We start from the raw sequence: 26,279 nt of genomic DNA on the forward strand, positions 1-26,279 counted from the left end.
AATGGCCTCCTTCGGTACTGTAGGGATTCGGTTGTGATTCAGAGGGAGGTGGTTAGATTCTCTCTTGTTGGAGATGTTCACCGCCTGGCACTTGTGTGTGGCAATGTTACTTATGGACCAGGTTGCTGTTACTTGCTACTTTATGTACTAGGGTGTTGCCCAGGTCTTGCTGCATGGAGGTCTTCTTAATTATGAAAAATGACAAATGGGAACGGTGCAAGCATCAGTCAACATGCCCACTTCTAACCTTATTGTGTCAATCGTGTTACTGTATCCTGCTCATTTCGCAGAAGCGGTGATCTGTGATGTGTCAGACGCCACCATGCAGCATCGCTCTCTCCTGAAGCAAAGAAGACTCATCCAAAAACAACAGGAAGACTGAGGCACCAGAAATTAGAATAACAAGTATGCAGGTCCAAGCTCCAGATAATGACTAAAAAACAGAAGGCATCCGGCGTTAACTCTTGCTTAATCACAGTAAACAAATCCATGCCAAAAACGTGCTCCTTTTGAAATGGTGCCAGGCAATATGAGCAAATGACTGCTTGAACTGTTGCTCTGAAACTTCCCTCCACTATTCTGGCAGAGGTGCTAACCCATCTATGTTAATCAGGATAACACCTCTGCACTGAAATAGCAACTTCAAGCTGAACATGCAAAGTGTCAGTACATTATTATTTGCCGTATCAGCGCCGGATGATTGAGAGTTGAGGAAATGTTTCAAGACATCTTAAAGATCGTGGGGTCGATTGGGAGTGGACGTATGACCGCGAATGGGAGGTGAACAGGGTACCCTCACTGACTGAAGTGCTCCAAGAATTTGATCTAATTTTGCCACTGTTCGGGGGCACGGTGGTTAGCACTGCTGCCTCACAGCGCCACGGACCCGGGTTCGATTCCGGCCTTGGGTCACTGTGTGCGGTTCCTACCCGTGTCTGCGTGGGTTTCCTCCGGGTGCTCCGGTTTCCTCCCACAGTCCAAAGATATTTCGATTGGGTGGATTAGCCAGGCTAAATGCACGGGGTTAAGGGGATAAGGCGGGAGGGGGAGGACCTAGGTGGGATGCTTGTTCGGAGAGCCTTCAGGTGACTGAGGGGCCTGATTTTGGAGCCACAGGCTCTTCCGCAGTGGGGCCATGTTGTTGTGTTGGGGGAATGGAACTCACAGCCCCGGGTTGTCTTCCTTCTCCTTCCCCTGCCGCACCGTTCTACCTCGCTGTCAAATCAACATCCCTCGAAGTGGCTCACACCTTAATAGACCAGGTTCAGCCATGATGAGTGATCCACAGTCTTCTCCTCCCAGTCAATGGTGTTAATGTCTCCATCCCTTAACACAGCCTTAGGCATTGTGAGAAACTAGAGACTCTGCAGTTAGCCTAAACCCTAACTTATCATTTTGATTTCGGCATTTGGGTGAGCATAATGTACTTTGCTGCAGGTACGATTTAAATTACCCATTTGGAAGTTTTTATCAAAACAAGCTTTATTTAAGAACACAGAATATAACAAAAAGAATTTACCAATTAAAATACTTAAACATGACAAGGTATAATTCTTACCAGCTATCTATCTCTAGAGTCTCAATGTAAAGTAATATCCCCATAGAAATAGACCTTTATTCAGAATAAGTTAGCATAAAAACATAGCGTGGGTGCTATGTTTCTAGCTGTTGGGTCCATTCATTCATTTGAAGAGACCGTGGGGATCGCATTGGTACGAGTGTTAAAATGGTTTTCTTTTATTAAACAGAATTTAAAATTAACATCACAGAAATGGAAAAATGAACTGAACTGGATGTTGAAACAACTGAACACACGCACCGTGAAACCAAAACATATTTCTGCCCTTGTCTTGTTATTGGAAATGTTTTTTGCACACTGTCTCTGGCTTAGAAAAGCAAGCCGTGTAAGCTGCTGTTATGCTGTTGATTGCCTGCATCGTGTACCCTTCGGGAATGCAGTCGATTTCTAGCTAACCTTTAGCCTTCTGATTTGACATGTAGTCAAGTTAGCAGACAATTGCTGAGCTTAGCCGAGTTAGTTGCATAGGCAGAAATATCTTAAAATTAAGTCTTTGCATGAACTGGGCTACGTATACATAGGATCCCACATGAGCCTTTTAACACCTGTTTTCTGATTCTCAAATAGCCACCTATAAGATAAGATCCATCTCCAAACAGCAATATCGCTGAGAAAAATATTTATTTCTCAGCAGATTCCACTCTCCAACTCCAGACAGAGAAAGCAACCTCTCTCTCTCAAGGTCCCAAACAACCGACTGCTCTTGATTTCTGTATGTAAGCCTAGCTCCACCCAGTCACCTGATTTTTTTTCCCCTGACAATCAAGCCCTACTCTGCAAAATCCCAGGGGGAAACACAAAATAACAGAACCCTGCATTGGTCAGATTAAAACAAACATTGTAGCAGTTGAGATTAATTATGCTGCTGCAGTAACAACACAGTGCTGCCGGATACAGACCCAACGGTTCCAATAAGAAAAACAAACAGCTGCCACAGATTCTGCACAAGAAACATGACACAAATACCCTCTTAAAGGCACAGTATCCTTTCATGTAAGATGTAGTTGCCTAGCACAGTAGAATGTCTCAGCCTTGACAACAAGACATGATGTTACTATGTGATTGGCAGATTACAGAATGCAGTGAATATAAAGAAAAAGAGTACTCTATAGTTTTCAGGCACATTTATTAGACCTAATCATACAGAATGTGTAAAGTCATTCACTTTCTCTTAAACTTCAAGAAGGGGGCTGTTATTTTTCTATTCTGATACTTCTAACTTCCTTCACTAAGAATATTGAAAAGCATTAGGCGATGCACATCATATTTTTTATATGTCAGGGTCTCTTAAGGTGTATATTGTCCTGTTGAAATTCTTCTTCCATTTACTGGGATATATAATGAGAGACTGATGAGCGGCATGGTGGCACAGTGGTTAGCACTGCTGCTTCACCGTGCCAGAGACCCGGGTTCAATTCCGGCTGGTTGTCTGTGTGGAGTTTGCATGTCCTCCCCTTGTTTGTGTGGGTTACCTATGGGGCTCCGGTTTCCTCCCATAGTCCAAAGATGTGCGGGTTAGGCTGCTCGGCAATGCTAAATTGCCCCTCAGTATCAGGGGATTAGAACAGTAAATTTGTGGGGTTACGGGGATGGAACCTGGGTGGGATTGTTGTGGGTGTAGACTGGATGGGTCAAATGACCTCCTTCTGCACTGACGGGATTCTATGATTCTACTTGTAAAAACAACGAAAGTGAGCAACTTAAAGTAAACAGATCACCAAACCCTCGACTTGATGGTAACTCAACAACTAATGGTGTCCATCCCTACCTTTAGGGCAGCATGGTGGCACAGTGGTTAGCATTGTTGCCTCACAGCGCCAGAGACCTGGGTTCAATTCTCGGCTTGGCTCACTGTCTGTGTGGAGTTTGCACATTCTCCCTGTGTCTGCATGGGTTTCCTTCGAGTGCTCCGGTTTCCTTCCACAATCCAATGATGTGCAGGTTAGGTTGATGGGCTATGCTAAATTGACCCTGGTGTGGTGGGGGGATTAGCTAGGGTAAATATGAGGGGTTGTGGGGATAGGGCCTGGGTGGGGTTGTTGTGGTGCAGACTTGAGGGGCCAAATGGCCTCCTTCTGTACTGTAGGATTCTGTGTCCAGTTACAGAATAAATTTACTTGAGAAATAAAAATTTTATTAGCCAAGTGGAAAGCGTCCTTGTGGTTAACTTGTCTGTCTGTTTTCTGACTATATTCCTGAGGTGCTAATACTGGATGTGAAAGATGTTGAGATAAACAAAGTGACTTTCTCTTTATTACTTGCTAGTCCAAGTAACAACGGCTGTAAATTGGATAATAAATAAATACTGACCCCAGAACTTAACTAGACAGACGCAACAGAGTGCTCAAGTTGAGGACGGCTGAAAAAAACAGACACATTGTCAAAGCTTTTTGTTTAACACTTGTAATGTAATGTATGATGTAGATGGCGATTTACTACAGACACTCTAGGGAAAATTTGAAATGAGGCCTAGGAATGGCATGCTTACTCTGTAAGCTGTTTCGAAGAAGTACTAGTAATGAAGTGTTACGCAGACACCAGACTCTGTCTACAGCCCACGTAAGAATCAAACCCTTGCCCAGAGTCCCAGGCAAAAGGCTTCAATCCCACAACATATCAGAACATGAAGGCAGCGACGTCAACACTGATGTCAAAGATCTGTCAGTGTTGTCGAAGGAACCACAGAGTCCGGAAACCTTTGAAAGAAGCTCAAAAAACTTGGAAGAGGCAAACTGGAGAGAGGTAACGATGACCCACCTGGGGAACAGCCCACGCCCTTGACTGCCTCAAGATCCCACGGGGAGGCCAGCAGCAGGTTTCATGGAAAAATCATAAGGAAAATTCCCCTGTTCTGTCCACCATGGGAATCGTAGCTTGGGGAGGGGAAGAGCCACACACAAAAAGGCCCATTGACCTCGGGCAGGATTCCCGGTTTTGGGATGAGTGTAGCCAGAGAATCCCACTCTAAGTTTCCGGTACCGAGCAGCTTCAGGTCTTCATGAAAAGAGCCAAAACTCCAACTTAATTCCTTTCCTGATGCAGTAGGTCTGATAACAGATGGTGTTTGCTTAAGGCAAGAGTTGGCATGCTGGAGGAACCCTATGGATGATCCTTACCATTTGGACAGTTCACTGTCTCCGTGCAACAATCTTCAACCTTTTATTTCGGAGCTGGGGGCATTCAGCTTTCAGAAACTGTGGAGGTTCATACGCTCAGCTGTTCTTTCACAATGTCACCACCCCGAGACTCCGGGCACACAAAGAAACTATGAATCTCTTAGTTTTTCATGAAGTATGGTTAAAGGTGGAGGATACATAAGACAGTGACCATCCCCATGAAGAGCTGCTTAGCATGGATTGTTTCTTCCGACAGAGGGACGAAGAAGAATCCCTCACAGTAACGTTTAAAAGTTTTTTTAAAAGTTTATTTATTAGTGTCACCAATAGGCTTATATTAACACTGCAACGAAGTTACTGTGAAAATCCCCATGTCGCCACACTCCAGCGCCTGTTCGGGTACACTAAGGGAGAACTTAGCACGGCCAATGCACCTAAACAGCACGTCTTTCGGACTGTGAGGGGAAACCGGAGCAGCCGGAGGAAACCCACGTAGACACGGGGAGAATGTGCAGACTCCACAGTGGCCCAAGCTGGGAATCGAACCCGGGTCCCTGTGCTGTGAGGCAGCAGCACTAACCACAGTGCCACCTGGTAATGTGTGATCTCTGGAGGTTGAGATCCTGGAAATAGACGGACCTTGCGAGGTGTCTGTTGCCTTTTAAAGAGAAATCAGCTGTGCTGTAAGTTGCTGGACAGCATTCTGATCTCAGTTCCGCTGAGCCATTGCCGGCTTTACATCCTGTTGCTCATGAAGGCGATGTTTTGCTGAGTCCAAATTAGAGTCAATAAAGGCTCATGTTGCTCAGGAGCTGGTACCTTCCCAGGATGGTAGTCAACTGGCACCCATACTTCAGTCCAAGCGCTCTTTCCTTTGGAGCTGGTGGGTGGTTAGCACAGAAGGTGTGGCAGAATACTTAGCACTTCTGAAATTCTCTACAGCAATCTTGTCCCAGAGTTGTGAGGTGGAGATGCTGGCATTGGACTGAGGTGGGCACTGTAAGAAGTCTCACTACACCAGGTCAAAAGTCCAACAGTTTACTTGGAATCACAAGTTTTCAGAGTGCTGCTCCTTCATCGGGTAAAACTAACACTAACCACTCACCTGATGAAGGAGCGGCGCTCTGAAAGCTCCTGATTCCAAATAAACCTGTTGGACTTTAACCTGGTGTTGTGAGACTTCTTACTTGTCTCAGAGTTGTTTATCGAGGAGAAATGCCCCTAATTGCAGAAGGTGAAAATATCTTGATTCCTTATTCCCAGCAGTTCTTCCCACCTTTCGTGGAGCAGCCTTGTACAGAGAGAAGTGTGACTCCCTCATCACTGCCTACGGAAAGGAAATGGTCCTGACAGATCATTGGGAAATCATCTTTTCTCTTCATGATCGTCCGATAGGGAGTTGGTCTTTTTATCCCTTTAAGTTCATTGAAATCTCAGATCTTCAATCCCTTTTCAGCCTTTGACGTGGCGGTTGATGGTACATATGTGTCAATCTTCCCAAGATTTGAAGATTCTCTTCCTAAGCTTCTTCCCACAGTTCTTTGAGGGAGAAATAACCTCATTATCAGAACATTCTGGGTTCTTCTCTTCTCGTTCCAGAGGGTCCAAACTTTGAATCTGTTCATTAGTCTGACATTGAAAAGTTTTCCTTGCTTTTGCAGTTCAGTCATTCTGCAGATGGTGACATGCTACTGGATCTGGTATGATAATGTTTTTTTTCTCTTCTCATTCACAGGTTTTAAGTCGGTCCGCCTCGTGTCCAACGAGGGGCATACAGGCGATGGGTCGTACTGGGGCTGCTCTTGGTTGTTCGAGATTGGCCTAGTGCTTCATGTCGTTAGTGTGTGCCTAAACTGGACCAGATACTGGGCAAGACGACAGCTCAGTGACTATCACTGATTGCTGTGCAGACACATGGATTTGGGCCGGTGTCTGTGGGAGTTTGCGCATTCTCCCCGTGCTTGCGTGGGTTTTTTCCGGGTGCTCCGGTTTCCTCCCACACCCCAAGGATGTGCTGTTAGGCTGATTGGCAGGAATAAATTGTCCGTAAATTAGTTTCCCTCAATCTGGATGGCCATAAAACATTAGACAGGGGTCGTGGGTGGAGAGGGGGACTGGTGGTGTTGAGATGGCGGCGCGGGCTCGTTGGGCCGAAGGGCCTGTTTCCTGGGCTGGTTTTGTTCTTTGTTCTTCTTTCTTGGATGCAGACGAAAGCTCTCATGCCTCCAGCCGTCTTCCCGAGGGGCCAAGAATACTGAGGGGCGATTGGATTCCTCCTAACAATGTGATTTGCGGATGGGAGAGTGGGAGTTGAGGTTCAGTTGAATCAGTTGTTGTGAAAAGGGAATTACAGGAATGTAATATTAATAGTTAAAGACGGGCTTTTCCAGAGCTGTCTGGTCCTATGCAGAGTTTTGGCAGGGCTGCCAAATTTCGTGTGGTGGGTCCTGCCTTGACGGGGTTGGAAACCACTGGCCATAGTTTCATTTTGTCATTAAAAAGTAGGGTAGTATACTTGGTGGTGGAGAGGGAGGGGGGGGGGGTGGTGGTTGTATAAGGGGTTAACAGATAGAAATCTATCGCCAGTCCCTCCCAGTCGTGGGGTCTAAGTCCTGGAATCCCCTCCCTAACAGAACTGTGGGTGTACCTACACCACTAATCTAGTGCTAGTGTAAGCCTAGGCCCAAAGCTGTGTGGGTTAGGTGGATTGCTAAAATTGCCCCTTAGTGTCAGGGGGGCTAGTTGGGGTCAATGCATGGAGTTATGGGGATAGGGCCTGGGTGGGATTGTAGTCGGTGCAGACTCGATGGGCCGAATGGCCGCCTCCTGCACTGTAGGATTCTATGATTCTACACGGACTGCAGCAGTTCAAAAAGGCAGCTCACCACCGTCATCTCAAGGGCAATTAGGGACGGGCTACAAATGTTGGCCTAGCCCACATCCTGTAGATGAATTTTAAAAAGCTGGGGTATGCTAATGTATGACGTAGATGGTGATGTACCACTGACGGTAGTCAGTCATGAGTTAGACACTCTTTCTCTCGTGAGATGTTGGAATTATGCCTACTCTGTAACCTGTTGTGAAGTAGCACTGGTAACGTGTTAAGCAGATACCAGGGTTTGTATACAGCCTGTCTAGGAACCCTAGAGTCTACGAGAGAAGGGCAGCAGATAGCAGCGGTTCAGAACCATGCCCACCAGGAAGATACAAATTTCAATTTACATTGCATGAGAGTGGGTGCTGATTGGTTGGCAAGTGGTTGAGGTGTTCCCATGGAGACTGCAGTATGGAGCAGTTTCCCCTCAGCTTTTGTTTACATTAAAACGTGGCAAGTTGACTGATTGAGCTGCTGCTGGTGGCGTTTGGTCAGTGAATGGGCCAAGGGTCATACTGGGTTGATGTGATAAACCAGTTGTGGGGATGTAAAGTTTGGCAGCACAACAGACAACCTTTCCTTACAAGCCTCATGATATCGTGTTTCTTCATTCTTTCACTGGGAGGTGGCCTTCACTGGCTAGGCCGGCATTTGTTGGCCATCCCGAATTGCCCTTGGACTAGGCCATTTCAGAGGGCAGTTAAGTGTCAACCACATTGCTGTGGCTCTGGAGTCACATGGAGGCCAGACCAGGTAAGGTTGGCAGATTTCCTTCCTTAAATGACACTAGTGTTTGCAAGAATTCCCTCTGCAGATTGCAACCAGGGACTCACTCCTCAACTCATCCAAAGCTTTGCTCCAACAATGGTTGTTGGGAGTAACAGAGAAGATTGTGGATGATTTGTCTTTTTTTTTACAAAGTATTATCAGACGTACATAAGTGTCATAAGTGTACATGTGTCAACGAAGCCCTCCTGCTCTGTCAACTGATATCAAAGTGCCTTTAGTGGGGTGGCACGGTGGCATACTGGTTAGCACTGCTGCCTCACAGCGCCAGGGACCCGGGTTCGATTCCTGGCTTGGGTCAGTGTCTGTGCAAACTCCACACATTCTTCCCCGTGTCTGCGTGAGTTCCCTCCGGGTGCTCCGGTTTTCTCCCACAAACCAAAGATTTGTAGGTTAGACTGATTGGCCATGCTAAATTCTCCCTCAGTGACCCCTCAGCAGCCAGAATGTGGTGACTAGGGGATTTTCACAGCAACTTCATTGCTGTGTTAATGTAAGCCTACTAATAAATAAACTTTAGTGATCCAAATAGGTTTTTACAGTAATCTACGATAGTTCTTATGGTTGCCATTGCTTTACACTCCAGATTTATTAATTGAATTTAAGAAGCACCAGCTGAGATTTGAACCTATTTTCCTAAAGCATTGGTCTGAATCGCTGGAATAGGAGTCCAATGTTACTGCCAATACACCATCGTCTCCCCCATCATCACCAACATTAGATGCAATTGCACGATTGGCAGCATTTACTGAACAATCACAAGTGTGTTAAGAATTTTAAGATTATCAGTTAGGCTCGCAAAATGGCCCTATTATCCTTGCTAGATGCCTCAGACCATGACTTCTGCAAATAGGAGGAACATGCCCAGGCATAGTACTTTTTTCAATTAGGCAAAATCGTGGGGAACAACTGTTCCCCCCAGTGCATTTGTCAAGGCAATGTCTCAACTCGTTGATTTGCCTTTTTTGAATTTAAGCAAAAGCTTGGGAGGGAACTGTTCCCTGGTGCATTACCATTGGCCATGCCTTGACCAGAGTCCACTTAGCAACCAACCAGCACTCTTGTGAAGCATAAATTGTTGTTCCCTTTGAAATTTGGTATTCTTGCATCTGTCCTGATGAGTGCCAGACAAAAGATTTTGACAGTATGTTTCTTTTCTTCAGCAATAAGCAAGTTTTATAATGACTAATGTTCAATTTCCACGATTAAGGACAGACAGCGCTCAATCTTTACTTTCTCAGAAGACTAAGGAAATTTGTCATATCCGCTATCACTTTCACAGATGCACTGTAGAAAGCATTCTTTCTGGTTGTACCACAGCTTGGTATGGGCTCCTGCTCTGACCAAGACTGCAAGGAACTACAAAAGGTCATGAATGTAGCCCAATCCATCACACAAACCAGCCTCCCATCCATTGACTCTGTCTACACTTCCCACTGCCTTGGCAAAGCAGCCAGCGTAATTAAGGACCCCACACACCCTGGACATTCTCTCTTTCACCTTCTTCCATTGGGAAAAAAATACAAAAGACAGAGGTCACATATCAACCGACTCAAGAGCAGCTTCTTCCCTGCTGCTGTCAGACTTTTGAATGGACCTACCTTGCATTAACTTGATCTTTCTCTATACCCTAGCTATGACTGTAACACTACACTCTGCACTCTCTCCTTCTCCATGACCGGAATGCTTTGTCTGTATAGCACGCAAGAAACAATACTTTTCACTCTATGTTAATACGAGTGACAAGAATAAATCAAATCAAATCAAATCCTATTTAAGATCTGCTCACTCATGCCCTCTGACAATTTCTTGTTAAAGGTCGTTAATTGTATTGCTTTAAGATATAACTATCTTCCAGAACAGTTGCTCCTTCTTGCATGTGTTTGTAATAATTTGCAATACGGATTGCAATTAGGAACTCACTTCTCAACTCACGTCCAAAGCTTTGCTCCAGCAATGATTGTTGGGAACTAACACTAACATTTGTGGACGATTTGTCTTTTGTTTTACAGACATACAGAAAACATACAGACATACAGAAGCGTCAGAGCACATGTGTCAGTGAAGTCCCGTACTCTGTCAACTGATATCGCAGTGCTTTTAGAATCAGAATCATAGAATCCTGCAGTGCAGAAGAAGGCCATTTAGCCCATCAGCTCTGTACCGATCACAATCCCACCCAAACCCTATCTCTGTAACCCCATATATTTACTCTAGCTAGTCCTCCTGATACTAAGGAGTAATTGAGCATGGCCAAGCCACCTAACTTGCACATCTTTGGAGGAAACCGTAGCACCTGGAGCAAACCCACGCACACAGGGGGAGAATGTGCAAACTCCACACAGACAGTAACCCAAGCTGGGAATCGAACCCGGATCCCTGGTGCTGTGGGGCAGCAGTGCTAACCACTGTGCTACCATGCCGCCCATCATGCCACCATACCGCCCATACATCTATATCAAGGATATAGATAACAGTCTCTAGTCCATTGAACATCTGGCAAACTTCAGTGTCAAAACTATACAAAAACAAAAAGTGGGCCTGCTGGTTTTCTGAACTCCATGAACTGGCTTCTACCCAAGTAACAGGATTACCATGAAGCTTCTGTCAATAATTAGTCTTTAATTGACTTTGCTGTGCCTATTGAGACCATTTACTCAAAGAGAGTAACTTGGTGTTGGCTTTGAAAATGTTTGATTTTCACAGAAGTACAATGCAGCCATACTGCAGGACCCACAGGTCATCCCATGGGAGATCAGCTCCATCTGAAAAGTCTAAACGTAGGCTTTGAGTGTGTGACCAGGATGCATAAGATTTGGGTGGGGGGGAGGGGGGGGGGGCGCTGTCCACCACTGGTGCTGGCAATCGGCACCACAACAAATGACTTCTGGCTAAGGAAATTACAGCATTGAAACAGACAGCTTGGTTCCACCCAATCCACATTGATGTTTATCATCCTACGCAGGCAGTGATGTTAATCTTATGCATCTACCCTCTGCCCATATCCCTTCACCCTTTTCCTTCAGCCACCTAGCCAACCTATACTTCAGCATTGGCATTGGGCAATGCCAGCCCGCTGTCCTAGATGTCGGTCAGTCCTGTCGTGGAGGGACAGAAATATTTAAAGGGAACCATCAGAGAACCATAGTCATTATGATACAGAAGGTGGCACAGTGGTTAGCACTGCTGCCTCACAAAGCCAGGGATCCGGGTTCGATTCCCGGCTTGGGTCATTGTGAGGAGTCTGCACGTTCTCCCCGTGTCTGTGTGGGTTTCCTCCCGCACTCTGAAAGACGTGCTGGTTAGATGCATTGGTGATGCTAAATTCTCCCTCAGCATACCCGAACAGATGCTGGAGTGTGGCGACTAGGGGATTTTTCACAGTAACTTCATTACAGATTTAATGTAAGCCTACTTGTAACATTAATAAATAAACTTGACTTAACCATATGCCATGTTAAAAGACGTAGTCAACAAATCTCTTTATTAAAACAATATCACTGTTAGCAAATACTCCCATAATTTGCATCAAAATTTGACACGAGATATTACCAAGTGTCCTTTGAGAGTGAAAATGCTGTTTTGGTTCTTCTTCCTGAGGCTTTATCTCTTTAAGACAAGACAGCCATTGTGATTGGTGTTGAATTATAATTGTCTTGATGCTTCCCAATGAATAACAGAGGGCCGAAGGGCCTGTACTGTGCTGTACTGAATGCCAGTGTCGAAAGCGATGGCAGTTAATGGTGATTGTATTAGAAACACTTGCTGATCATTCATGTGACACACTCCTTGTCACCCTCCCAGTTTGCATTCTCCGTAATTCCTCAACCCAAACTGGAGGAACATCTTCCGGCGAGGCACTTTACAGCCTTCCAGTCTCAACATCGAATTCAACAACTTCAGATGAACTGCTCTACCCCACCTCGACCCCTTTTCATTCTATTTTATTTAATGTTTTACTGTTGTCTACCTTTTATTTCTTTATTGTCCTTCTACATTTTTCTTCTTCCCCTCTTTTCCCCTACTTTATGCCCCTTCCCTTATCTTTTCTCCCCCTTTGCTTCCCCTTTTCTAAATCTTACCTCTGTCCCATCCATTCCCTCCCCCTCTGCCAACATTTTCATTTTAGCTTCTCTGCCGTTTGGCCATTTGAGCTCTTTATTCTCTCTGCGGACAGCTATTAACTGGTTTCCCTGGTTTCTGTGGCTATGACTCATCTTTCATTCCCTCACCCTGCAGTATAAATATCTCCCACTTTCTATGCCTTTTAGCTTTGACAAAGGGTCGTCTGGACTCGAGACGTCAGCTCTTTTCTCTCCTTACAGACACTGCCAGACCTGCTGAGATTTTCCAGCATTCTCTCTTTGGGTTTCAGATTCCAGCATCCGCAGTTATTTGTTTTTATGTTGCACTCTCCATAAACCTGAGTTCATCCAAAACTCTACTGTCTGTATCCTATCCCTCACCAAGCCCTTTCCACCCATCACCCAAGTGCTTGCTGATCTATATTGTCCCCCAGTCTGACAACACCTCAATTTTAAAATGTTCACACTTATTTCCAAACCTTTTCATGATCTCGTCCCTGCTAATCTCTGTAATCACCACAAATCCTCTGACAAATTCTGCATTTTTTTCGACTCTAATCTCTCTCAATTGTCCCGCCATTGGTGGCTGTGCATTTGATTGCCACGGCACTGAGATTTGGAATTAATAAGATCATAAGAAATTGAAACAGGAGTAGGCCATTAGCCCTTTTAGCTAGCTCGTGGTTGATCTAAAACTAAGTCCATTTGCTGCCTTATCTCCATAATCTTTAATTTCCCGACTGATTGTTCTCAGCCTTGAAAATGTTTAAGGATTCGACCTCCTGGGATAAAGAATTCCAAAGGTTCAACACACTTTGAGAGAAGAAATTCTTCCTCAAATCCGTCTAATGAGTGCTCCCTTATTCTGCGACTGTGCCTTCTGGTCCTACACTCTCCCATGAGTGGAAACATCCTCCCAACATTTACCCGGTCTAACCCCCTAAATTCTATATTTCAATCTTATCACCTCTCACTCTTCTGAACTCCATGGAGTACAGACCTAAGCTGGTTAATGTTTCCTTATATGGCAGTCCTTCCATACACTGGATCACTCTAATAAACCTCCTCTGCATTGCCTTCAGTGATAATACATCTTTTCTTAAATAAGGGGACCAAAAGATGACCAAGAGTCCAAAGATGTGCTAAGTAGATGCTGAACTGTCACTTTGTAAGGGGGATTAGCAGGATAAATATGTGGGGTTACTTACGGGGATAGGACCTGGGTGGGATTGTGGTCAGTGCAGACTTGATGGGCTGAATGGCCTCCTTCTGCACTGTAGGGATTCTATAATTCCTATTGAAACTGTACACAGTATTTTAAATATGGCTTCACCAGTACCTTGTACAGTTACTTCTTTACTTTTAACTCCAGCCCCCTTGAAATAGAAGCCAGCATTCCATTCCCCCTCCCCCCCCACCCCCATTACCTCCTAGGCCTGTATGCTAGCTTTCTGGATTTCGTGAACAACAATCCCCATGTCCCTTTGTGCTACAGCTTTCTGCATTCTCTCTCCATTTAAATAATAATCCACCTTCTCATTCTTTCTCCCAAAATGAATAATCTCACCTTTTCCCCGCAATGAATTCCATTTGTCAATTCTCTACCCATTCAGTTAACCTGTCAATATCTCTCTATAAACTATTTGTATCCTCCATTCAACCTGCTTTCCCACCCACCTTTGTATTATTTATAAATTTGGCCATAATACACTCTGTTCCTTCTTCCAAATCATGAATATATATTGTGAAGAGCAGGGGGTCCAAGCACTGATCCCTGTGGCACTCCGCTGGTTAATGCCCTCCAACCTGAGAATGACCCCCCTTCCTTATTGCTATTCACTATCACTATTTACTTATTGCTATTGCTATCTCTCAGGAGATCTCATTGAGACGTATAAGATGATGAATGGGATGGATAGGATAGAGGTGGAGAGGCTCTTCCCGCTCAGAAAGGACAGTAGGACTAGAGGGCACGGCCTCAAGATAAAGGGGGGGCGGTTTAGAACGGAGTTGAGGAGGAACTACTTCACTCAAAGGGTGGTGAATCTCTGGAATTCTCTGCCCGTTGAAGTGGTGGAGGCTGCCTCGCTCAATATTTTTAAGACGCGGGTTGATGGGTTTTTGATAGGCAAGGGGATTAAGGGTTATGGGGAGAGGGCGGGAATGTGGAACTGAGCCACGACAGATCAGCCGTGATCTTATTGAATGGCGGGGCAGGCTCGAGGGGCTAGATGGCCTACTCCTGCTCCTATTGCTTATGTTCTTATTCACTATTTCCTGTCAGTTAGCCAATTCTTCAGCCATGCCAGAATATTAGAACATAGAACATAGAAAAATTACAGCACAAACAGGCCCTTCAGCCCACAAGTTGCGCCAATCATATCCCTACGTGCTAGGCTTACCTATAACCCTCTATCCTATTAAGTCTCATGTACTCAACCAGAAGTGTCTTAAAAGACCCGATCAAATTTGCCTCCACCACCACTGACGGCAGCCGATTCCACTCACTCACCACCCTCTGAGTGAAAAACTTACCCCTGACATCTCCAACACCCTGAGCTGCTATCTCGCATTTTGTGTGGCACCTTATTGAATGCCTTTGGAAGACCAAATATACAACATCGACTGGCTCTCCACTATCTACTCTGGCTGATACCTCCTCACAGAATTCTAGTAACTTTGTCAGAAGCGACTCCCCTTTCTTGAAACCAGGTTGATTTTGCTTGTTCAGATTATAAATTTCCAAATGCACTGTTATTCTTTCCTCAATAATCGATTCTAATATTTTTTTCCAATAACTGAAGTTAGATGGTCTGGACTATAATTTCCCACATTTTGCCTCCTCCCCCTTTTTGAACAAGGATACCACATTGACAGGTTTCCAATCATTTGACACAGTTCCAGAATCCAAGGATTTTTGAAAGATGTCTACCGATGCATCCACAATCTTTGTAGCCATCTCCTTTAAGATCCTGGAGGGGCAAACCATCAGGTCTAGGGAACTTGTCAACCTTTAAGCCCATTAGGTTGTCTAAAACTAATTCTCTGGTGATGGTGACTGAATTTAATTCCTCCCCTGTAATGTTTTACTATTTCTGTGATTCTTGTAGTACCTTCTACAGTAAGGACCGATATGAATTATCTCTAATTCCTCTGCCAATTTCCTTGTTCCCCGTATTTATATCCCCAGTTTCATTCTCTAAGGGGTCAATGCTTTCTTTTATTCCCGCTTCCTTTTAACTTCAAAAAGCTCTTTCTTTTTATGGTTTTTGCTAGCTTATAGTCTGTTTTCACCTTCCTAATTATTTTTTAGTCCATCACTGTTGTATTCTGAATCGATCCCACACTTCTGGCCACCACTAACCTTTGCCATCTTAGATGTTTCCACTTTCAACTTAATACCATTCTTACCTTCTTTGGTCATCCATGGAGTGTTCTTCCTCCTTTGGAGTCTTTCCTCTTCACTGGGATGTACTTTTGCTGATAATCATGAATTATCTCTCTAAATGTCTACCACTGCTTATCAATTGTTCTACCTACTAATCCTTATGACCAGCCCACTTGGACCAGTTCCATCTTCATGCCTTCCTAATTCCTCTTCTTTAAGTTTAGCACTGATAATTAAGACCTAATTTTCTGACACTCATACTGAATGTTAAATTCCATCATACTATGATCACTATTTCCTAGAGGAAGCCTTAACCTTGATATCATTTATTAAACCTATCCCATTGTATATTGCAGATCCAATATAGCCTGATCCCTTGTCTGGCTCCAGAACATGTTGCTCCAAGAAACCATTCTGAAAGCATGCCATGAATTAATTCTTTTGGCTGCCATTCCCAATTTGATTAGCCCAATCTAAATAAAAATTAAAGTCGCCCACAATTAATACAGTGCTTGCTTCACATACATTTGTTAATTAAACTCTTTCCCACAGTGTGTCTACTTCTCAGGGGCTGGAACAATATTCCTGCCACTCTCTTCCTTCCTTTGATATTTTTTCACTACCACCCAAATCAACTCCATATCCTCTTAACCTAGATCATTTCTCAGAACTGTATTTATTTCCTCTCCTATCAGCAGAGCTACCCCCCACCGGCTAACTTTTTCTCCCTGCCTGTCCTTCCTAAAAATCAAATAACCCTGAATATTAATCTATCCGTGACCCAGGTCTTATCTACACACTGTGGGTTTCAGAGACCTACAGGATTAGACTTACAGGATAATGAAGGGGATGGATAGGGTGGAGTTAGAGAGATTCTTCCCGCTTAGAAAGGATAGCAGGACTAGAGGGCACAGCCTCAAAATAAGCGGGGGGGGGGGGGAGCAATTTAGAACAGAGTTGAGGTAGAACTTCTTCATTCAAAGGGTGGTGAATCTCTGGAATTCTCTGCCCATTGAAGTAGTGGAGGCAACCTCGCTGAAGATAGATTTCTGATAGACAGGGGAATTAAGGGTTATGGGGAGAAAGTGGGAAAGTGGAACTGATCCACTTCAGATCAGCCATGATCTTATTGAATGGCGGGGCAGGCTCGAAGGGCTAGATGGCCTACTCCTGCTCCTATTTCTTATGTTCTTCCGAACCAATAGCACACAGCAATGCAGGCAGCTACTGACTTATATGGGCTGTTACCTCAGTGAATGGAGGGGAAATTAGCCGAGAATGGGTCTGGGGATGGGACCTTAGATTCAGGCCATCTGCACAAAAATTCAGGTCTCAATGTCAAAGTTTGTTTGATAAAACTCTGGACTCGTGCCTTGAGATGAAACATGCGAGAAATTGTTACTTCTTTTCCTAGTAAGGCTTACATTAACACCGCAATGAACTTACTGTGAAATTCCCCTAGTCGCCACACGCCGGCACCTGCTTGGGCCAATGCAGCGAACCAGCACATCTTTCACGTCAGGTTGGACGAGCTTTCCAAATGGCGCGCGGGATTCCTACTCTCGGTCTCAGCAATGCGGGAATGGGCGACTTGTCACTAGCTCACACCCGGTTGTCCGTGTGTTGCCAGCTCCACTGCGAAAGTGGACCTAACACTATTTTCATGGAGTAAGGCCTATTTTGAAAGGCGACATGTTTCCCATCAGCTCAGAGGTATTGTGAACCGTGAGTGAGTCATGGTTTGGAGTTGGGAATCACGTGAAAGGTAAATTCAAAAGGTGTTGCCAAATTCAAGTTTCAATAATTAAATGCTGCATAATAAATTATATAATTTTTACTAATGCAGCAGCTTGGTTTTGTAAAAAGAACAAAAGTGACCATTAAAGAGTACATTTTCCAGGTTGTCACTCCTGAAATTTGCTAAGCTGTTGAGGCAATTAACAGCAGGATGAAAGTGGAAAAGTTTTCTGGCGCATGAGAATATATTATCCACTGGATAATGTGCTATTTTTCATTGCACAATAGCAAAATTCAGATTTTATTGTGTGAAATGTCTCTTTTGCTTTTATGTTTTTCTTAAAATTCAGCTCAGCCAACTGTTTGGCTCTTTCAAAGCTTTTCTGTTGGCTGAGCTTTCACTACCTTTGAAGTTCAGCTCAGCCATCTGTTGTTTCAAAACATTGATAGATGATTGTGTTTCTGGCTCTCTTCAAAGCCTTTAATGCACTCAGTTAAGGATGTTTTGTTTGTATGAATGCTTGGCTGACTTCCAAACTCTATAATAGATTCTGCTCAGCTGTGAAGGAGAATGTGAGTTTGATTATCTTGATATATTAATGAACTGGTAAGTGGCAGTGTGATCTGATAATGTCTCATAGTCCCTCTGCAGTTCATCGACTCCACTCACCCTTCCACACAGGGAGCTCACATGCAGTCTGGGAGGGTGGGGTGGGGAGTGAGGTGGGAGAGGGTGCTGAGATGTTGAGTATTAGCAAGGACTGCAAATGACATGTCTCTATGAGCCTGATCCTTGTATCTGTACAAGTGTAGAAAATGCACCAAGTGTAGAAGCACTATTGCAGACACTTGCCCATCGCCAGCCCAACAGGCACCGGTGGCTATTAGTTCTAATTTAGGAAGGGTCTCTCATTCTGGTGGTCACTGCAAAGACATCCGTCTGCAGCAGGATCAGCCAAGCTCACCGACGCTTGGGGGACTGTTGGGGAAGAGGCATCTCCCAAGTTCAAGTCCAATGGTGGGCCTTCAGAATTGGCCTTGCAAGAGATGCTGGAGGGGCAGCAAGAGGTGGAGTGGAAGGTCAGCCTGAGACGCTGGAGGCTCTCAGCAGTGTGGCATGTGAGGCCAAGGAGTCTGTCTGCATGCTGGATGATGACTTGGCACTGACCAGTGCACACACAGAACTGACCATGAGGAGGCTGGTGGACACCATGGAGAGTCTGGCCTAACAGATACTGTTGGAGAGGCACGCAGACCTGCACACTATCACAGTTACCACGTGTATCTACAGTGGTTATGTAACGGAGGCATGGGGGTACCTTGACTTCCCTCTAGACACTCCTTCCCCTCAAGGAGTCAAGGCAGGGGCCTTCAGGTATGTAAAGAAACACAGGACATGTAAAGAAACATGAGATATTACTTGAGGAGATGTGAACAGTTGAATTTCCAAACAGTTGCCATCCAAAAGCAAAAACAAAGGTAAAATGAGAATCAAAAACTGCAAAGAGAAAGGATATAAAGCATTATAAAGTATACTTGTTATAAAGTATGGCCAGAGATTGCATACTCAAATTACTGACCTCAGCTGTCTGTAAAGTGACTAATGGAAAGCGAGGCACTGTTTCTCGGGTTTACAGTCAGCATCATTTGAACACTGCAGGAGGCTGAGGGCAGTGTGGTCAGATTGGGGGTGGGGGTGGACAATTCACATGGAAGGCAAAATCTACATTCACCAATGTGTCCAGTTTGGTAAAACTGGCTTTCATGGAGTTACAAGCTGAGAGCCTGACAATAGGAAGATTGCTTCAGGATAAAGTGCAGCCTGCATCTCAACCTTGGGATGACTTTGAATTGTCAGGCCTTACATCAGAGAATGAACTATCCAATTGGCTCCATTACCCCTGCATATTCCCGTTAATGCTGCAAACATTTCCAAGCCTGAGGACCATTATAAGGTATAGTTGCCACAGTCCCAGAGGACCATAGGCTCCTTTGAGGGGGAGAGCTGACTGGTGATGATTTAACCTGAGGAACTCCACACCATGGGTGAGGGGCAAGGTCGAGAAGGCAGGGCCTTCAATGAATAACCTCAGCCAGAGCGGGAATTGAACCCGTGTTGCCATCGCTCTGCATCACAAACCGGCTATCCAGCCAGCTTAATTTAAGCCCAGTCCATCACTCAAACCAGATTCCCATCCATTGATTCTGCCTACACTTCCCACTGCCTCAGAAAAGCAGCCATCGTAATTAAGGACCCCACACACCCCGGACATTCTCTCTTCTACCTTCTTCCATCAGGGAAAAGATACAGAAGTGTGAGGTTACATACCAGCTGACTCAAGAACAGCTTCTTCCTCGCTGCCATCAAACTTTTGAATGGACCTGTCTTGCACTAAATTGATCTTTCTCTACACCATGGCTATGACACACCTAGAGTATTGTGCGCAGTTTTGGTCTCCTTTTCTGAGGAATGATGTTCCTGCTCTCGAGGGAGTGCAGCGAAGCTTTACCAGGCTGATTCCAGGGATGGCAGGACTGAATTATAAGAAAAGATGGACTAGGTTAGGATTGTTTATGCTGGACTTCAGACGAATGAGGGTGATCTCATAGAGGCTTATAAAATTCTAACAGGTCTAAACAAGATAGATGCAGGGAGGATGTTCCCAATGGTGGGGGGAACCAGAACCAGGGGTCACGGTCTGAGGATTCAAGGTAGACCATTTAGGACGGAGGTGAGGAGACATTTCGTCACCTAAAGAGTGGTGAGCCTGTGGAATTCATTACCACAGGAAGTAGGTGCTGCCCAAACATTGAATACATTCAAGAGGTGGCTGGAAACAGCACTTGGGGCAAATGGGATTCAAAACTTATTGGGTGAAAGCAGGATCAGGCTACTGAGTTAGATGATCAGCCATGATCGTAATAAGTGGCAGAGCAGGCTCAAAGGGCCAAATGGCCTCCTCCTGCTCCTATCTTCTATGTTTCTAAGACTGTAACACTAATTCTGCACTCTCTCCTTCTCTATGAACGGTATGATTTGTCTGTACAGCCTGCAAGAAACAATACTTTTCACTGTAAGCTAATACATGTGACAATACAAAATCCAATCCAAAACATGTAACAATAACAAATCAAATCAAATCAAGTTGCCATAGTCCCAGAGGACCATAGGCTGCTCTCTCCTTGGAGGGGGAGAGCTGGTTAGTAATGATTTAAGCTAAGGATCTCCACACCACGGATAAGGGGCAAGTTTGAGAAAGTGGGGCCTTCAATGAACAACCTCAGCCGCTATGGGAATTGAACCCGTGTTGTTGGCATCACTCTGCATTATGAACCAGCAATCAAGCCAACTTAATTTCACAGTAATGCATGGTGGTAATCAAATCTTTCAAGTTACATTGTGTTGAAAGGCTGGTATATTGCCAGTCTTCCCTCCGAAAAAAATCAGCCTCTTTTGCTAATGTGAAACTCTCGTGCGTCAGGCTACTTTTCCCAGGTACAGTTTAACTTTGGGATACCCTGATTAAATTGACAATATTGATGGATGTACTCAATCATTGTGGTTGGTAACACTGACTGTGTTAGTCCTGGATTACAAATGGTTAAAGTAACCCATTGGGCCTCAGACTTGGTGTTTAGCAGAGAAGGGCTAAATGAGCATTTATCATAACCCAACACCATTGATAAGTTCCAAAGAGCAATGGAGCAAATCTTAAGCAGGTTAAGTGTTGGGAAAAGCACTAGACAAGAAATAAGAGATTCACATGTTAAAGGAATATCTGTGATTGAGTGACTTTAATCTGCAGATAGATTGGGAGAGTCAAATTAGTACAATAGAGGAGAGATGTCTGGAGTGCTTATGGGATGGTTTTATGGAGCAGTACATTGAGGAACCAACAAAGGAGCAGGCCATATTGGACTGGGTGTTGTGCAATGAGAAAGGATTAGTTGAGGTAAGTGTTACCTGGATGACATTCTGGTTACTGGTAAAGATGAGGAAGTACATCTTTGCAACCTGGATGTCACAGTACAAAGATTAGAGGATTGTGGATTCAGAGGACGAAGGGACAAATGCAAATTTTTCCAATCTTCAATCAAATATCTGGGACATGTAATCGAAGCTAAGAGACGTTGTAAGTCTCTTTCAAAGGTCAAAGTTACTATTGAAGCATGTGTATCTCAGAATGTTAACCAACTTTGATCCTTCTTAAGCTTAGTAAGTTACTTCAGAAGGTTTGTCCCCAACTTGGTGACCATTCTGAAACCCTTGCATAGTCTATTGTGTCAAAACAAAAAGTGGAAGTGGATAGTGAGAGGGCATGACAAGAAAGCGCCGCTCAAGTCAGAAGTCCTGACACATTTTGACGCAAACCTACCCCTATGGTTAGCATGAGACACATTAGTCTATGGTGTTGGGATGGTGGTATCCCAGCTTAAGGTTTTGTATCTGAACATTCAAAACAAAATGGATGTATTAGTTGCACAGATGGATGTAAAGGGGTATGATATAGTTGGCATTCTGGAGACATGGCTCCAAGGTGAGCAAGGATGGGAACTAAGCTTTGAGGGCTATTCAGTGTTTAGGAGGGACAGATGGAAAGGAAAAGTGATGGAGTTGCCTTGTTGATTAAACATGATATTGATACAATATTGAGAAAAGATATTAGCATAGATAATGTGGAATCTGTGTGAGACAAGTTAAGAAACAACAAGGGGCAAAAAAACATTAGTGGGGGTGGTATACAGACCACCAAACTGTAGTGGCAATGTTGGGAAAAGCATTAGACAAGAAATAAGAGATGCACATGTTAAAGGAATATCTGTGATTATGGGCGACTTTAATCTGCATATAGATTGGGAGAGTAAATAAGTACAATAGAGGAGAGATTTCTGGAGTGTATCTGAGATGGTTTTCTGGAGCAATATATTGAGGAATCAACAAAGGAGCAGGCCATATTGGACTGGGTGTTGTGCAATGAGAAAGGATTAGTTGGCAAGCTAGTTGAGAGAGAAGTCTTGGGGACCAGTGACTACAATATGGTAGAATTCTTTGTCAAGGTGGATAATGATGTAGTTGATTCTGAGACTAGGGTCCTGAATCTCAGTAAAGGTAACTATGATGGTATGAGGCGTGAATTGGCCATCATAGACTGGGAAACATTACTGAAAGGAAAGACAGTGGACAGGCAAAAGCAAACATTTAAAGAATTAATCGGTGAACTCCAGAAGTTGTTTATTCCTGTTTGGCCCAGAAGTTGTAAGGAAACTGTGGCTAAATCATGGCTTAGAAGGGAAATTAGGGATAGTATCAGATTCAAGGAAGAAGCATACAAATTGCCAAGAAAAAGCAATAGGCCTGAGGATTGGGAGCAGTTTAAAATTCAGCAAAGGAAGACCAAGAGATTAATTAAGAAGGGGAAAATGGAGCATGATAGCAAGCTAGTGGGAAACATGAAAACTGAATGTAAAAGTTTCTATAGATATGTAAAGATAAAAAGATTGACAAAAATGAATGTAGGCCCCTCACAGTCAGAAATGGGAGAATTCATAACGGGGAATAAACAAATGGCTGAGGAATTAAATTTGTATTTTGCTTCAGTCTTCTCAAAGGAAGACATGAATAATGTACCAGAAGTGCTGAGAGAAACATGTTTTAGTGAGAAGCTGAAGGAAATTAGCATTAGGAGAGAAATGGATTTGAGAAAGTTGATGGGATTGAAGGTGGGTTATTCCCCAGGTCCTGATAATCTTCATCCCAGAGAACTTAAGGAAGTGCTTCTGGAAATAGTGGATCCATTGGTGGTTATTTTCCAAAATTCTTTGGACTCTGGAATTGTTCCTACAGATTGCAGGGTAGCTAATGTCAGCCCGCTATTCAAAAGGGAGGTAGAGAGAAAACAGGGAACTATAGACACAATGAGCCTAATGTCGGTATGGGGAAGTTGTTAGAGTCTATTATCAAGGATTTCATAACTCAGCATTTAGAAGGCAGTGGTATAATCAGGCAAAGTCAGCATGGATTTACAGAAGGGAAATTACGCTTGACAAGTCTATTGAAATTTTTCAGGGATATAACTAGTAGAGTTGACCATGGAGAACTAGTGGATGTGATTTATTTAGACTTTCAGAAGACTTTTGACAAGACCTCATATTAACAGATTACAATGTAAAGTTAATGCACATGGGATTGCAGGTAATGAGTTGAGATGGATAGAAAACTAGTTAGCAGATAAGAAGCAAAGGGTTGACATTACATTACAGGGCCTGTTCTGTGCTGTAATGTTCTATGTTCTATGTTCTATGACATAAATTGATCTTTTTCTGATTGGCAGTCAGTCACTAGTGGGGTTCCATAGAGATCTGTGCTAGGATCCCAGCTGTTCATATTATATGTTAAGGATTTGGAAGAGGGGACTGAATGTATTATCTCAAAATGTGCAGATGATACAACGTTGGGTGGGAGGGTGAGCTGTGAGGAGGATGCAGAGATGCTTCGGCAAGATGTGGACAGGCTGAATGTGCAGGCATCTGCATGGTAGATGCAGTATAATGTGGATAAATGTTGCGTTATCCACTTTGTTAGCAATAATAGGAAGGCAGGTTATTACTCAAATGGTGTAAATTGAGAGAGATGAGTACTTAGCAAAATCTTGGATCCCTCGTGCATCAATCATTGAAAGTAAACTTGCAGGTATAGCAGGCAATAAAGAAGACAAATGGTACGTTGGCCTTCATAGCGAAAGGATTTGAGTAAAGGGATGGAGATGTTTTGCTGCAATTGTAGAGGGCATTGGTGAGGTCAAACCTTGAGTATTGTGTGCAGTTTTGGTGTCTTTATCTGAGGAAGGATGTCCTTGCTATAGAGGGAGTACAGCGAAGGTTTACCAGGCTGATTCCTGGGATGGCAGGTCTGTCATATGAGGTGAGACAAAGTCAGTTAGGATTATATTCACTGAAGTTTAGAAGATTGAGAGGGGATCTTATAGAAACTTATAAAATTCTAACAGGGTTAGACAGGGTAGATTCAGAAAGATTGTTCCTGATGGTGGGGGAGCCCAGAACTAGGGGTCGTAGTTTGAGGATAAGGGGTAAACCTTTTAGAACTGAGATGAGGAGAAATTTCTTCACCCAGAGGGTGGTGAATGTGTGGAGTTCACTAATGTAATTGAGGCCAAACGCTTGATTCCAAGAAGAAATTAGATACAGCTCTTGGGGCTAAAGGGATGAAGGAATGTGGGGGGAAGGAGGCTTCAAGATGTTGAATTTGACGGAGAGCATGATCAAAATGAATGGCAGTGCAGGCTCGATGGGCTGAATGGCCTACTCCTGCTTCTAGTTTCTATCAATGCCTTCAGATGAGAAAAGACTAAAAGCCTTTGTGTCCAGGACATTGAGTAAGGCCGAAAGCAATTCTGTGCAAATTGAGAAAGAAGCCTTCAGGTTATCTCTGGGATAAAAGGGTTTACCGATTCCTGTATAGGAAAAAAATTCACATTATAAACGGACTATTGTGCCTTAACGACAATTTTTGGACCACACACAGAGATTCCTACTCTATCATGTGCAGAATGCAGATATGGGCATTGCAGTTGTCAGCGCACACATATATTACCAAGTATTGTCAGTCAAACCTTCACGGTAACGCAGATAGGCTTTCCCGATTCCCCTAACCAAATAGTTTATCACCAAGCAGTTTGAGTGGAAGCACCTTCAACTATGGACAGGTCGATAATATTCCTGTCACCACAGGGTGACATAGTAGCACAGTGGTTAGCGCTGCTGCCTCACAGTGCCAGGGGCACAGGTTCAGTTCCCGGCTTGGGTCATGGTGAGGAGTTTGCACATCCTCCCCGTGTCTGCATGTATTTCCTCCGGGTGCTCCGGTTTCCTCCCACAATCCAAAGGCGTGTGGGTTAGGTGGGTTGGCCATGCTAAATTGCTCCTTACTGTCAGGGGGACTAGCATGGGGTTATGGGGATAGGGCCCGGGTGGGGTTGTGGTCGAGGCTGATTTGATGGGCCGAATGGCCTTGTTCTGCACTGTAGCATTCTATGATTCTATTCTAGGACAAGTGATGAAGTGATCCAATAGTCTCCAAGGTAATGGACACGGTGCTCGGAGACATGATCTCAGGGGTAAACCTGGATTGAAACTGTACTCGAAGGTTTGAGTTATATGCATGGGCAGGGTGTCTCCTTGGAGGAGAGAATAATCATTCCAGCAGCATTAAGTAGACATGTGTTGAACCAATTACACACAGAGGAACAAGATGTTCTAGTAAGAAACTGTACTACAGGAGAAAAATGAGTTCCTGCCCTGACGAAAGCACAGACTGGACCTGTTTCCTATCATCCAAACCCGAGACAATGTCATCTGGAGGAGGCAAGCGGTTCAAATGCTGATGGACAGAAACAATCCATCAGAAGCAGAACCTGTAGAAAGTCCAAATTCAAAGTTTCAGTTTATTTATTAGTCAGAAGTCGGCTCACATTAACACTGCAATGAAGTTACTGTAAAAATCCCCTCGTTGCCACACTCCGGTGCCTGTTTGGCTACACCGAGGGAGAATTTAGCACGGCCAGCACGTTTTTCGGACTGTGGGAGGAAACCGGAGCACCCGGAGGAAACCCACGCAGACACGGGGAGAACGTGCAGACTCCACGCAGACGGTGACCCAAGCCGGGAATTGAACCCGGTTCGCGGGCACTGTGAG

At 44.3% G+C, this 26,279-nt stretch overlaps 1 protein-coding gene across 3 annotated transcripts in view; it reads right to left on the reverse strand.

Annotated features, from left to right (window-relative positions):
- Window positions 1-26,279, reverse strand: part of LOC145341334 (caM kinase-like vesicle-associated protein) — a 163,541-nt gene that overhangs the window by 108,557 nt on the left and 28,705 nt on the right. Inside the window, exon 1 of one of the 3 annotated variants that reach the window (XM_080186250.1) lies at window positions 248-364. The exons of the other annotated variants lie outside the window; for them this stretch is intronic. The gene's annotated coding sequence lies outside the window, so the exon portion shown is untranslated. Of the gene's footprint in view, window positions 1-247; window positions 365-26,279 lie in introns of those variants that run through there. 3 annotated transcript variants of the gene reach the window in all.

The sequence above is a fragment of the Carcharhinus amblyrhynchos genome, chromosome 3, assembly GCF_965287045.1.
Source record: "Carcharhinus amblyrhynchos chromosome 3, sCarAmb.v2.hapA, whole genome shotgun sequence".
NCBI lineage: Eukaryota > Metazoa > Chordata > Chondrichthyes > Carcharhiniformes > Carcharhinidae > Carcharhinus > Carcharhinus amblyrhynchos.